This window comes from Mobula birostris, chromosome 23, assembly GCF_030028105.1.
Source record: "Mobula birostris isolate sMobBir1 chromosome 23, sMobBir1.hap1, whole genome shotgun sequence".
Classification (NCBI taxonomy): domain Eukaryota; kingdom Metazoa; phylum Chordata; class Chondrichthyes; order Myliobatiformes; family Myliobatidae; genus Mobula; species Mobula birostris.
In genome coordinates, this window is record NC_092392.1 from 14,130,126 (window position 1) to 14,143,346 (window position 13,221).

General features: G+C 40.9%; 1 protein-coding gene across 10 annotated transcripts in view; it reads right to left on the minus strand.

Moving 5' to 3' along the window:
- Positions 1-2,027, minus strand: part of kmt2e (lysine (K)-specific methyltransferase 2E) — a 131,303-nt gene extending 129,276 nt beyond the window's left edge. For all 10 annotated transcript variants that reach the window (XM_072241539.1, XM_072241540.1, XM_072241538.1 and 7 more), the window contains exon 1: positions 1,715-2,027. The gene's annotated coding sequence lies outside the window, so the exon portion shown is untranslated. The remainder of the gene's footprint in view (positions 1-1,714) is intronic.
- Positions 2,028-13,221: the final 11,194 nt, after the last annotated feature.

A 13,221-nucleotide genomic window follows, 5' to 3' on the forward strand; every position in this document is an offset into this window, starting at 1 on the left:
TCTGTCAAAATAAAACCACCTTGACCTTCCTTACATTTTGGAGCAAAAAATCATGTTCCATGACCATGACACACAATTATCTGTGGTCCATTAAAACTCAATTAAAGCACATATACACACTCAACATACATACATATATACAAGTTATTTTCTAAGTTATTATAATTACTATATTTTAGAGCACGTTATTGTAGAATAAGTGCTGTAGTTTCACTTGCCACTTAAGGACCTTTAAGCATTAAACCACTTTAGTTTTTTGCGTTTTCTATTTAATCAAGTATCGAACATATACCGTTAACAAAATGCGCAATATTATTAGAAAATAATTACACTAAAATACTGAATCCAGTTTCCGAATAACGTTCTGAAAAACATATTTCGAAATGTTAGCAAAATCTCTTTATAAGATTTCTACAACTCATAAAGGAATATAGACCGAGTCTAATTTGTAGCAAATCTAGAAGACTTTTTGTAATCTACTTCCAAAATTACAGTAACTTAGGACAGACGAAACGATCACGGCAAGGGGTGTGGGAAACGCAAGTCGACTACATTTACTATAATACTAAATGTCCGCCATTTTTTCTGACAGCGCTAAGGACAAAAGAGTTGCTTCAGACACTTTAAGAAGACAATTTTTCCCTAGACATTTCGGGAAAATTAACAAATTTTGCTTATTTATTATGTATAACCAATTTCAAGGATGAATAATACTGTACTGAAGCAAATAAAATTTATCTACGTACTGGTCGGTTGACATGTCAAGAATATAATTTTAATAAATCATGAAGAAAGTTGTAAAGTAATATATTCTTGATTCAGCTTCATTCTTTTAATTATAAATATAAAAGGCTATGAAAATATAATGACATTTCACTTTGCGCACCTTGGAAAAGGTGGAATAATCGCTCACTGAGGCCTGTTTAGAATTCTTTGAAGTCTTTACAAAAACTGTGAATTGAAGTAAAATGTATTGTGCAAAACTTTCTTCTTCATCCCAAAACATCAATATAAACAAATCCACCCTCCCCCAATATGTTTTGGTTCCACGTTTGCATTGGTCCACCTTCCCTCTCGAATACGAAGTACGATATCCGTTACCTGAAGTGTATGTCAAATGTAGTTATTTTATGTGACTGCTATTTTAGTAGAATTCTTTATAAAACTAGCTAATAAATAGAATTATAAACATTAACATAAGAATCGCAGAAGAGCTAAAAGCAGTACTTTTGCGTGACCGACGCATTATATTTCTAAACCCCGAATATTTCCTGTATCTTTCGTAAATAGAGATGACAGTGTGTTCTAAACCGAGTACATATAACAGAGACGTTTCTTTTCATTTTGCAAACTAAAATGGAGTAAAACGGAAATGTTTATTTATGAAAGACTTAGAGAAACCAAAGTTGAAGAAAGCTGGGACTCAAAATATGATGTTGAACCCTAACAGACTGCCGTGAGGTACGTATCATAGATATGCATCTTATACATATATGTATACAGATAGTTGTATTGCAAAATGTTGTTGTGAACTGTGATCCCCTGGATTTAAAAAAACGGTTTCCCTAACCCGCCATATTTCGCGATGTCAGTCAGTAACCAAACCTACCACCTCGGTTGTCACAGAGGGGGGATTGAATCAATGCACATTCTGTTTAAATTAGACATTTCCTCACAGAACTCCTCTGACAGATGCCATATAACAACATCTTACCTGAAAGGTCCACCGAGCCGATAGAAAGTCTCCGTTAAACTCGTTTTGGCAAACCAAAACAATGCAATATAACGTAAATCTCCAACACAACGTAAATATACAAATAGTCCTATATTTCTAATCACACCGCAGCGTTCACTGTTATTTCAAGCTTAACAGTCTGTCCTTAGCAACGGAAATAGAGGATAGACTGTTACAGGATAACGTAGTCCACAATAAAAAAAGAAATTTAGTTTTTGAGAGCGGTCTGTGGAATCTGTTGCTATCTCTGTATACGATTTACTCCCCTTCTTTGGAAAATGGCGGCTACGGAACGTCGTTCTACGGGGTCTACGGGGCGGTGGTGAAGGGCGGCGAGCCCGGCACGCATGCGTATAAAGAACCGGCGCAGGACCTTGGCATTGGCATTTCGTTTTTGGCTGTGGTGGCAGCGCGCTGGAGAAAATTTCCACCATGATTAGCGTAAAACGGTGCTACTTTGTGGTTCGAGGTGAAGCTGTGTATTAGTGTTAATGTGAAGCGCGTGCAGACGTTATTTATTTCTGTGTTCGGAGTAGCGTTGCTGTTGTTCTGTATTTGATCCTCTATAAAATGGCGCATTTTTTTCTCAGTTCCGACAAAAAAAAGGGACAAACATTGCGTGCTTTGATGTGTTTCTGTGAGTTACTTCCTTCTCGACTAGCCATTGGTTTGCGGTGCACTCTCTTCCCCCTCAGATTGGCTATCAATGACGTTATCCCCACCGCATGCAGGTGGAGCCTAGCGCAAGATCAATTCTATTAGGATGGTGTTAATGATACGTGGGCGCCATTATAGGACACGGTTGGGCGTTGTGATGTGAGGGGAATCCTGTCGGCTGAATTTGATTAGTAGCACTCGGGAAAGACTAACCTACTGAACAAATCTACTTTTAGACCACCATACAACCCAACGAAAAGCTAATATAATGCTAGTAGGTATCCGTGTCTTTAAAGCTGCGTCAAAACAAGATGGCGACAGCAGTTGTCTTGTTTATCGCAGGTTAACCCTACGCGATGGATAATTCACGTGATCAGGGTAAATTCCTCTGCTGCATAATAAGGTTGATTGGCGTTTTTGTAGTGGTTTCCATGACACTTAAAATATATTTTGTAAGAAAATGTTTTTGGAACGTTTGAGATCGGAATGTAGCTCGGTAGTTCTGAAACCTGTGAGATGGTTTCAATATCTCCAGTCGGTCGACGGCAGCACTACTTTTGCTCGACCTCATTTGCCATTCTCGGCGGTGACCCCACCCTATTAATGTGTGCAAATTTATGGAGGTTCCTGTTTCTGTAGCGCAGCTATTTTTAATGTTCGTTTTGAATCGATGCTCTCGAAATAGGTGCATTGAAATCTAGGTTTTTGTCTTGAATAGTTTCTTTAGTTCGGCGTTTTCTAGAGGGTTCCGAGTTGTGGTTTTTTTTTGCTGTTCCCGGCAATGTACGAATTGTGATTCAACACAATCTTGTGTTGACTAAGCAGTAAAATATGTTTATGTAGCTGATTTTTGTATTTTAATTTCTAAGTATTTAAGAGCTGTATTTTGTACCACTAATTCCATGTTTTTAATGTATTTAATACGTTGCTTTAATTTGGAAAGGGCATTAACCTGCAGTGTTAACTCTGTACAAATGCTGCTCTACTGAATGTTTCCAACATTTGTTGTTTTTTCCTTAGTTGCTTAAATTAGTGTATCACCTCTGAGAAATAATGACAGGCAGATCTTATTTTAAAACTTTAGTTCTAACTTGTAAAGCTAAATTATAGAGTACCTGAAACAATTGTTAGTAAACTAGTTGAAGGGTAGGAAATTCGGAGGAGGCGAATCCATTTTAGTATTTGGAGTATTTTTGTGACTTGCACTTAACTAATGAGAAAATAAGCTATGTTGTTATACAGGAATCAGTGGAATTTCAAGTAGGGTAAACTACATAATGGGTATTGGAGACTGCAATCCTGTAATCTGGAGCGAGAAACAGTCTGTTGGTGGAACTCAGTGGATTAGAAAGCATCGTTTAGAGGCGAATAGGTTAGTCCTGATACAAAACTCTTAATTAATTCCTTTGTATCAACAGATACTGAGTGACCTGTTTAGAATTTCCAACAGTCATCCTTATTATTAAAGCTTTATTTATGTTAATGCTGCATAATTATAAATAGTTGAATGTGCCCTATAGATTTGGAGCTCTTGATGTTAATGACTGCTAGCCAGTTGTACATTCAAAAATTAAGTCCACATGAAAATTCTGTCTCCTCTAGTTCTGGTATTTTGGATACAAGTGGTGGGGTCCACTAACTTGGGCAGATGTGTGATGTGAAATTGTTTGCTGTCCTTTGTGTTGTGGCTTGAAGTTTTGGCAAGCAATAAATTGTTGATAAACATTGTTTCAGTTCATAGTAGGCTTTGAGCAAACTGTTTTTCCTTGAATAACATGAATATTGCAGGTTCTTAAAATTTTGTCCATCTAAGAGCATGGAGCTTTTGCCCCACGTTTCTGATTTGAAGATTTTTTTTGAGAAATCTGGAATGGGATGGCTATAGAATGTCCAAAAATCCCCTGCTAACCATGACTGGTTAGGTTCAGTTTTGGGCATTGATCATCACTTCTCATTTCCTGTTTGAAACTGGTCAACTGCATTTTATATTATCTTTTAATGGCCTTTTGGATCTAATATGCTAACCTGGGAAACACATGAGCTGAGCTGGTGCTTTTTTTAAAAAAAAAGTAGCAGGCTGTGATTTCACCAAACATCTGCAAAAATAGAGGAGAGAAGCCCCATCTTGTGTTTTAGGAGTGGCTATTGATATAGTAAACTTCCCCTGCAACATGACTAATTTGTCACTAAAGTTGTATTGGAGCTTTATCAAAGAAGCTGGTTAAACTATATGGAAGTCAAATTGAAATGGGTAAAATAAATCTGAATTGCTAACTCTTGAAATATGTTGGTCAAAGCTCATTTGGGCTTCAGTTAAAAATGTTCCTCCTTAGCCTCAGGTGATTAAAGGAGTTCTTTGTGAGATCCACACATGGTCCTAGAGCAGGTGGGATCTGTATAAAAGGAATGGGTTGCACTTGAATCAGAAGGGGACCAATATTCTTGTGGGGTTTGGTATGGTTTAAATGAATGTGGCAGGGGAATGGGAACCGGTGTGATAGAGCTGAGAATGAGCTAGCAGGTTTACCAGTAAATGATGGTAGTAACATGAATGTAAGGAAGGACAAGTGGATGATTGGGTACAAAAGCAGACAATGAAGTTAAATTGTATCACAGGTAAAATTCAAAAGGGCGAAGAATACAGGACAGCATTAGGAATCTGGTGGCCGAACTCATGGTGCAATTAGAGATTGATCAGTATGACGTTGTGGGCATCACAGAGTCGTGGTTGAAGGAAAACCAGAGTTGGGAGCTTAACATCAAAGGATATATTTTGTATCAAAAGGACAGGCAGGAAAGCATATGTGGTGGTGACTCTGCTGGTAAGGGATAGAATCTTTGTGGTAAGAGAAACTGCAAGGGTAAAAAAAAAAGCCATTATGGGAATCACACATCGGCCTCCAAATAGTAGCCAAGATGTGGGGTTGAGTTTGCAAAGGGAGCTTGAAAAGGCATGTAATAAGGGTAATGACACAATTGTAATGGATTTCAATATACAAGGAGATTGGGGAAAATCAGGTCCTGGTGTCAGATCGCAAAAGAGGGAATTTATTGGATGTCTACGAGATGACTTTTTGGAGCAGCTTGAGCTTGAACCTACTCTGGGAAAGGCTGTCTTGGATTGGGTGTTGTGTAATAGCCCAGATCTTGGGGAGCTAAATGTAAAGGAACCCTTAGGAAGCAGTGATCATAATATGATTGAATTCATACTCCCTCTCAAATTGCAGAAGCATAAGTCACATGCATCAATATCACAATGGAATAAAAGGAATTAGAGGCATAAGAGAGAAACTTCCCAGGTGGATTGGAGGAGGATACTGGCAGGGATGACGACAGAGCAGAGATGGCTGAAGTTTCTGGGAATAGTTCACAAGGAGCAGGATGGATAGTTCCCACAGAAGTTGATCTCAAATGGCAGGCGTAGGCAATCGTGGCTGACAAGGGAAGTTAAGGACTGCATAAAAGCCAAGAAAAGGGCATATAATGTCGCAAAGGTGAGTGTAAAATTGGATGATTGGGAAGCTTTTAAAATCCACCAAAAGGCAACTAAAAAAGCTGTAAGAAGGCAAAAGATGAAATGAGGGCAGACTAGCCAATAATGTAAAGCAGGATAGTGAATGTTTTTTTCCCAGTTATATAAAGAGTAAAAGAAAGGTGAGAGTTGATGGAAACTAGAAAATAGAGATACTACTAGAAAATGATGCTGGTGGGGTAGTAAGGGGGGAAAGAAATGGCAGATGAACTTAATGGATAATTTACATCAGTCTTCACTGTTGAAGACATCAGCAGTGTGCCAGGGGTCCGTGAGCGTCAGGGAGCAGAAGCGTTTGCCATTGCTATTACAAAGGAAAAAGTGCTATGCAAACTGAAAGGTCTTAATGTGGCTAAGTCACCTGAACCAAATGAACTACATCCCAGAGTCCTGAGAGAGGGTTGCTGAAGAGATAACAGATGCATTGGTCAGGATCTTTCAAGAATCATTTAATTCTGGTATGGTCTCAGGACTAGAATGTCACTCCACTCTTTAAGAAGGGAGGGAGTTAAAAGAAATTCTAGTTCTGTTAGCCTAACCTCAATGGTTTGGGAAGTGTTGTAGTCTAATATTAAGGATGAGGTTTCAGGATACTTGGAGACTAATAAAGTAAGTCAAAGTCAGCATGGTTTCTGCAAAGGGAAATTTTGCCTGACAAATCTGTTGGAGTTCTTCAAGGAAGTAACAAGCAGGGTGGACAAAGGAGAGGCAGTGGGTACCATTTACTTAGATTGTCAGAAGGCATTTGATGAGGTGCCACACGAGGGTGTTTAACAAAATGAAATCCTATGGCATTACAGAAAAGATGCTGGCATGGTTAGAGGAATGGCTGACAGGCAAAAGACAGCAAGTGGGGGGAAAAAAGGAGCCTTTTCTGTTTGGCTGCCAGTGACTAGTAGTGTTCCTTGGAGTCAGTATTGGGACTGCTACTTTTCATATTGTTTGTTAATGATTTGGATAATGGAATTGATGGCTTTGTGGTAAAGTTTGCGGATGATATAAAGATGGGCGGAGGGGTAGGTAGTGCTGAGGGAGCCATGTGATTACAGCAGAATGTGAACGAATTGGAAGAATGGGCAGAAAAGTGTTGGGAAATGTATGATGCATTTTGGTGAAAGGAACAATAGTACAGACTATTTAAACACAAAATACTCTGTAGCTGCTGGCGTCAAAGCAACACTCACAACACGCTGGAGGAACTCAGCAGGTCGGGCAGCATCCGTGGAAACGATTGGTCAATGTTTTGGGTGGGAACCCTTCGTCAGGACTGAAGAGGGAAGGGGCAGAGGCCCTATAAAGAAGGTGGGTGGGAAGGAGAAGGCTGGTAGGTACCAGGTGGAAAAACCAGTAAGGGGAAAGATAAAGGGGTGGGGGAGGGGAAGCAGGGAGGTGATAGGCAGGAAAGGTGAAGAAGGAATGGGGGAAGCACAATGGGTACTGGACACAGAGCCATGAGCGAGGTAGTAGGCAGCTGTGGGGGGGGGGGGGAAGAGAGAGGAATTACTGGAAGTTGGGGAATTCAGTGTTCATACCAAGGGGCCTGGAGACTACCTAGATGGTATATGAGGTGTTGCTCTTTCAACCCGAGTTTAGCCTCATCATGGCAGTAGAGGAGGCCATTTATGGACATATCCGAATGGGAGTGTGAAGCAAAGTTGAAGTGGGTGGCAACCGGGAGATCCTGTCTGTTGTGGCAGACAGAGTGGAGGTGCTTGACTTTTATCTAATTGGGGAGAAGAGGTGCAGAGAGACTTGAGTCCTCGTTCAAGATTCCCATAAAGTTAATTTACAGGTTGAGCCTTTTAAAGAAGGCAAATACAATGTTGGCATTTATTTCAAGGGGAATAGAATATATAAACAAGGAGATAATGCTGAGGCTTTATAAGACACTAGTTAGGCTGCACTTGGAGTATTGACAACAGATTTGGCCCCATATCTCAAAGGATGTGTTGTCATTGGAGAAAGTCTAGAGGAAGTTCCTGAGGATGATCCTGAGAATGAAGGTGTTAACATGGAGAGCATTTGGCAGCTTTGGGAATCTCATTGAAACCTACCGAATGTTGAAAGGGCTAGATAGAAGGGTGTGGAGAGGATGTTTCCTATGGTGGGGTTATCCAAAACTAGAGGGCACAGCCTCACAATTGAAAGATGACCTTTTCAGAATGGAGGCAAGGAGGAATTTTTTTTCTCCCAGTGGAGAATCTGTGGAATGCTTTGCCACAGACTGGGGTGGAAGCCAGCTCTGTGGATGTATTTAATTTCCATGCTTTGACCATCAAAACATCCAAAGCATCAAAGACCCTTCATGATTTCCTATAGGCCTTAATGGCCTATGATTTCAGTCTGAGTCCAATGTGAGAGCACTTTTTAGGAAGGTGAACTCTCAGAAAACATCTGGCCCATATGTGGTACCTGTACCTGGCCAAGTACTAAAGAGGCATGCTGATCAACTGGCCAGAGTGTTCACTGACATACTTAACTTCTCACTTCAGCAGTCCGAGGTACTTCTGCTTCAAGCAAGTTTCAATTATGCCATTGCCCAGGTAGAACGTGATAACCGGACTCAATGGCCATTATTCAGCAGTGTTTTGCATCCACTGGCCTGCTTTGAAAACCTGGTGATGAAACATACGAACTGCTGCTTAACAACAAGTTGGATCTACTCCAATTTGCCTACTGTCACAACAGGTCCACTGGAGATGAAATTTCATTGGCTCTTCACTCAGATATGGAACATGTATACAACTTTGCTGTCCACATCTATCAACTCATCAACTACAGCTCGGCATTCAATGTTATCATCCCTTCAAAACTAATCAATAAGCTCCAAGACCAAGGCCTTAATATCTTGTGAAATTTGATCCCTAATTTCCTAACTTGGTAACCCCAGTCAGTTCAGATTGGCAAAAACATAACTTTCACTATCTCCATCAGCACCGGTGCACTGTAGGGCTGTGTGCTAAACTCCCTGCTCTACTTATGACTGAGAGGCCAAGCACAGCTCCAAGGCCATATTCACATTTGTTGATGACACCAGGATCATTGGCTAAATTAGCGTATGATAGAGATTGAAAATCTGGTTGTGGTGCCACAACAATAACCTTTCAATGTCAGCAAGACCAAGGAGCTGATTTTTGACTTCTGAGGAAACCAGAGGTCAGAATCATTATCACTGGCATGTTCTGTGAAATTTGTTGGCAGCAGCAGTTCAATGCAATACATAATATAGAAGAAAGAATAAATGTAATAATAAATCAATTACAGTATACTTATTGAATAGATTAAAAATTGTGCAAAAATCAAATAATATATAAGAAGTGAGATCGGGTTCAATGAATGCTGTTTCTGAATCGCTGAGTGTGTGCCTTCAGGCTTCTGTATCTCCTACCTGATGGTAACAGTGAGGAAAAGGGCATTCCCTGGGTGCTGGAGGTCCTTAATGGACACTGCCTTTCTGAGACACTACTCCTTGAAGATGTCCTGGGTACTTTGTAGGCTAGTACATAAGATGGAGCTGACTAAATTTACAACCTTCTGCAGCTGCATTTAGTCCTGTGCAGTAGTCCCTCCATACCAGACAGTGATGCAGCCTGTCAGGCTGCTCTCCATGGTACAACTGTAGAAGTTTGAGTGTATTGGTTGACATGCCAAATCTCCAACTCCTAATTAAGTATAGTCACTGTCTTGCCTTTTTAACTGCAGAGATGTGTTGGGGCCAGGTTAGATCCTCAGATCACCCAGGAACTTGAAGCTGCTCACTCTCTCCACTTCTGACCCCTCTGAAGATTGTTAGGTGTTCCTTCATCTTGCTCTTCCTAAAGTCCACAATCAGTTCTTTTGTCTTACTGACATTGAGTGCCAGGTTGTTGCTATTACACCACTCCACTGGTTGGCATATCTCACTCCTGTATGCCCTCTCGTTGCCACCTGAGATTCTACCAACAATGGTTGTATCATCAGCAAATTTATAGATGGTATTGAGCTATACCTAGTCATACTTATGTGTATATAGAGAGAAGAGCAGTGGGCTAAGCACACACCCCTAGGGTGCACCAATGTTGATCATTAGCAAGGAGATGTCACCAATCCTCACAGATTGAGGTCTTCCAGTGAGGAAGTTGAGGATCTAATTGCAGAGGGAGGTACAGAGGCCCAGGTTTGTCAATTTCTCAGTCAGGATTGTGGGAATGATGGTATTAAATGCTGAGCTGTAATTGATGAACAGCATCTTGACATAGATGTTTGTGTTGTCCAGATCATCTAAAGCCATGTGAAGAGCCATTGAGATTTCATCTGCTGTTGACCTATTGTGCTGATAGGCAAATTGCAATGGTCCAGGTCCTTGCTGAGTCAGGAGTTCAGTCGAGTCATGACCAACCTCAAAGCATTCTGAACTAGTCCTCATTTAGAGAGGATCAGCAACTTTAAATTTCTCTGTTAACATCTCAGGATCTATCCTGGGCCTAGCAAGTAAGTGCCATTACGAAGAAACGATGGCAGCACCTCTACTTAAGAGTTTGTGAAAATTTGGCATAACATCTAACTGACAAACTTCTGCAGATGCACAGTAGAGAGTATATTGACTGGTTACATCATTGCCTGGTATGGAAACAGCAAAGCCTTTGAACAGAAACGCTTACAGAAGTAGTGGGTATGGCAGAGTCCATGGGTAAAGCCCATCCCTGCATTGAGCACATTTATACAGAGTGCTGTCACAGGAAAACAGCATCCATCAAGGACCCCCACCATTCAGGCCATGCTCTTTTTGCCACTGCCATCAGGAAGCAGGTACAAGAGCCTCAGGACTTGCACCATTAAGTTCAGGAACAGTTATTACCCCTCAACTTTCAGGCTCTTGAACCAGAGGGACAACTTCATTCAACTTCATTTGCCTCATCACTGAACTGTTCCTACAATGGATGTCCTTTCAAGAACTTGTCTTATGTTCTCTACTGCTTGTTCATTATTAATACTTTTTTCTTGTGTTTTGTGCACTGTCCTGTTGGGTGTAGAGTTTCTTGAATTTACTATATACGCTCACAAGAAAACTAACCTTGGAGATGTGTACTTTGATCATTTATTTTGAATGTTGCTATGGAGAAGTGGGGTGTAGAAAAATAAAGAATAGAAAAATGACTGAAGAGTGGGAATGGATCTTTTGTGCTGATTTAAAGTGGTCACTAGCACAGCAAACAGGAAATTAAATGGTATGTATTTGGGCAAGAGTGCAGGGATGAGATCTTGGCAGTATTTTTTAGATTATGAGAACACTCAGTCCTCTTTTATTGCCATTTAGAAATGCATATATGCATTAAGAAATGATGCAGTGTTTCTCTGGAGTGATATCACAGAAGACAGGACAGACCAAAGACTAACACTGACAGAACCACGTACAGGTTTCCCCCACCATCTGAAGGTAGAGCGTTCCTATGAAACGGTTTGTAAGCTAAAAGGTCATAAAGTGAAGAAGCAATTACCATTTATGTATATGAGAAAATTTTGTGGGCGTTCGCAGACCCAAAAATAACCTACCAAATCATGCCAAATAACACACAAAACCTAAAATAACAGTAACATATAGTAAAAACAGGAATGATATGATAAATGCACAGCTTATATAAAGTAGAAATACTTCTCTACAATGATTGCCTGCACAGATCTCCGTAGCGAAAATCTCACGCAAGCGCTCTTGGCAGAAAATCTCACGCAAGTGCTGTTGGCATAAGCGCGCTCTCCAGTAACCTTTAAACTATGAAGCTGCCAAATCTACCAAATAACATGTAAAAATACACAGCCTATATAAAGTAGAAATTATGTATGTATAGTGCAGTATCACTTACCGGAATTGGGAAAACAGGGCTGAGCACACTGATGGTGTGTTAGACTGAGTCGTTGCAGGCTGGGTGGTGCAGTGGCATTGCCTCTGAGCTGGGCCAACAATTACGTGCTAGGTGGCACCTAATTAATGAGCATGTTTATTTCAGCTTTTTTCTTAAAGATGTGCTGTGTGCTTCCTGGCTACTGCTGCGTTCTTCATGAATCGATACAGTATCTGTCCATGGCCCGGGTGTTGGTGTGGTGGGACACGGGGGTGTCATCTCATCGTCGATCAGGGCAGGCAACTTATCTTCTCCTATGACTGTTGGCCTCGATGTTGAAGGTCGAGGTTCGTCGTCTGCTGTGGCTAATGTGGAAGGCTTACTTGACTGCTGAGCCTCGCGCATTTTTCTAGCACAGTTGTTTGTAACCACTCAAACCATCCTGCAAATATCCCCTAAGCCTACATAGCCTTTCAAAATTAAAGTCGTATTTTATCACTGCAGCGAAAATCTCATGCAGTTGCTTCACTTTCTGCATTCTGTTTCAATTGTTATCCTTTCCTCTTCCAATTGCATTAGCTCTTCATCTATCAGTTCTTGGTCATGGGATGCCAAAACCTCTTCAACATCTTCGTCAACTTCCACAAGCCAAACTCACTTAGTCGTTTGTTCACCACGATTGAAACGTTTAATTATGTCTAGTTTTACGCTACGTGTAATACCCTTACTCTTTCAGGCTTTTCTGACACCTTAGAACTCATCTTGCTAATGACTGCTCAATGCAACGTGTTAAAGCAATGCCGTTCCAAATCCAGGGGAGAGTGGCTGCTCGGGTGCGCGCTTATTTTTTTTAATTGCGCGCTGCCTTTCTTCGTAACAGTGAAAATACCTAAAAGTGAAAACAGCGTACTAATGTAGGTCTTTCGTAACAGTGAAGTTTCGTAAAGTGAACGTTCGAAAAGTGGGGGACACCTGTAATTATACAGCAGTGCAAAGCAATACCGTAATTTGATGAAGAACAGACCAGGGGCACAGTTTGTTTTTTTTTATATAAAGTCCAGAGTCCATCGACTCTGGAGTCCTTGATAGCAGGTGCCAAAAGGAAGAAACTCCCTGCCATAAACCTCCAGGCACCATCAACTTTCCAATACCTTGGAAGCAACCAACACTGAGTCCATTCGTCCGAAAACTCCGAGCTTCTGACCAGCCTCTCCGATACAGCTTCCCGAGTGCCATCCTCTGCCGAGCACCTTCGACCTCTCCCCAGCCGCTGAAACACACAAAGCCGAGGCCTTCAGCTCCGGAGATTCTGGTTACCACACAGTAGTAGCAGCAGCAGCGAAGTGGGAATTTCAGCCTCTTTAATGGAGGAACAATTATTCTTTGATTGTGTAGTTTAGATATAATTGTGAATGAAGGGTAACAAAGTTTAGTAGATAAAGTCTAGCTTGTACTAGTTTAGTATTTTGGGTACAATC